This window comes from Limulus polyphemus, unplaced genomic scaffold, assembly GCF_000517525.1.
Source record: "Limulus polyphemus unplaced genomic scaffold, Limulus_polyphemus-2.1.2 Scaffold1181, whole genome shotgun sequence".
Taxonomy (NCBI): domain Eukaryota; kingdom Metazoa; phylum Arthropoda; class Merostomata; order Xiphosura; family Limulidae; genus Limulus; species Limulus polyphemus.
This window is the reverse complement of record NW_013666791.1, coordinates 248,776-250,853: the sequence shown is the minus strand read 5'-3', so window position 1 is coordinate 250,853 and position 2,078 is coordinate 248,776.

Genomic DNA, 2,078 nt, shown 5'->3' with positions numbered 1-2,078 from the left:
TATTTGCTGTTATGTTAAACTTGTATTAAAGTTTTTCTTCATTACCCATTCAAGCCATCTCCAACCATTATTAGTCTCAGAGTGGGTTCCAGATCATAGTTAAGTTCCAGTTCAATAGTTAAGGATTAAATTTAGAACAATAGAGAGGTTTATCTATGACGTGGATACCACAACGTAAATTATTTTGAGATTTTGGTTTGAATATTTTATGAATCAATTCAGTGGGTTTTTTTTAGGCTGCATGTTTTTATTCATTTATTATTTATTGCTAACCTTTGACTACACCATTACCTTTTACCGAATGTTACGGAAATAGCAAAAATATTGTTGATCAAACTTGACAACAATAAACATTAAATTTTAGTTTACCGTAGTGAGTTACACGTGTCATGGCTTTCTTAAAATTTTATTAACTTCTCACCACAGCAAGCAAAATGTTTAAAGACGGTTATATAAAACAGGGACTAAAACATGAAAAAAAAAATATTTAAAGACGGTTATATAAAACAGGTACTAAAACATGAAAAAAAATTTTTAAAGACGGTTATATAAAACAGGTACTAAAACATGAAAAAAAATTTTAAAGACGGTTATATAAAACAGGTACTAAAACGTGAAAAAAAATGTTTAAAGACGGTTATACTAAAGGATCAAGTTCTGAAAAAATATTCGGCAACAGGAGAGGGTGTTTTGTTAGTTATTGCACCCAGACTGTGAATCCGAGAATTCGTGGTTTGTGACACGATTTTTCTAAAACGCGCTTCACATTTTGGAGCCGTGTATGCGCTATAAGAGTGACTGTCAAATCCAACTATTCGATCAGAAAAGAGTGGCCATGGATACTGTTGATCAGTTGCTTTTCCTCTATAGTCTGTCAGTTCAATATTAGGGACAGCTACACATAGGTTACCCTTGTATAGATTTGTGAAACAGACTTCGCGTATTAGACTTGTGGCCAGGTGGTTGCGAGTTAGATGCTGTCGCGTCCTTGAGCAGTTAATTGTGTGTGTGGGGGGGGGGGAAGCTTAACCTTCTGACGACTTGTATCCCACACACGAGGAAGGGGTCGCCATTCTCATCTGTTTGTGCTATTGGAACAGGAATTCGAAAGCAACGGTATGTGAAAAATTTAAAGTTTTTTTTTTTAATAGTAATGCTAACGACTTAACGTAAGATTTTAACAACAACTGATAAGTTCCATAGTTCACGTAAGTAGCAACAGGGCACTATTTACGTGAACTGGAAATAAAAGTGATCCAAGCTTTTCCGGAAATATTCTAATATTGGTTTTAGACCAGTGTTAAGTATTAAAACAAATGAAATGATAAGTCACTTTATAATGGTGAGGGGGTAATTAGCTCGTTGATTTTATAACTGCTAGTTTATTACAACGCTGTTCGTCTTTTTTCTAATAAGCAGGCAAGAAAACGATTGCACCACTTAAAATTTCCGTTGAAATAAATTATTTTACAGAAAATACGCTCTTTTCCTTAGTACGCTCGTAAAATTTTAAACAAAATTAGAAAAACAATACGCAATGGTAAAATAGAACAAATAAAACTTTGGACCTAAGAAATGTTAAGAAAATTATTACAATATTTCGAGTAAAAGCTTTTTGTCAGATAACTTCGTCAGGCTACTGGCGTCGAATATTATTATTATTACTAATTCATTTCGGGAAAAAAAAACCTTGTTATCGCTTCTGTTAGTTTCTAATTAAGTTGTATGATATTCAGTATTAATTTTGGGTTGTATAGTAGTGTGACCCGGCATGGCCAGGTGGTTAGGGCGCACGACTCGCAATCTGAGGGTCGCGGGTTCGAATCTCCGTTACACCAAACATGCTTGCCCTTTCAGCCGTGGGGGCGTTATAAAGTTTTGGTCAATCCCACTAATCGTTGGTAAAAGAGTAGCCCAAGACTTGGCGGTGGGTAGTGATGACTAGCTGCTTTCCCTCTAGTCTTACACTGCTAAATTAGGGCTGGCTAGCGCAGATAGCCCTCGTGTAGCTTTGCGCGAAATTCAAACAAACAAACTGTATAGTAATGGCTGGAGACGGCTTAAATGGGTAATGAAGA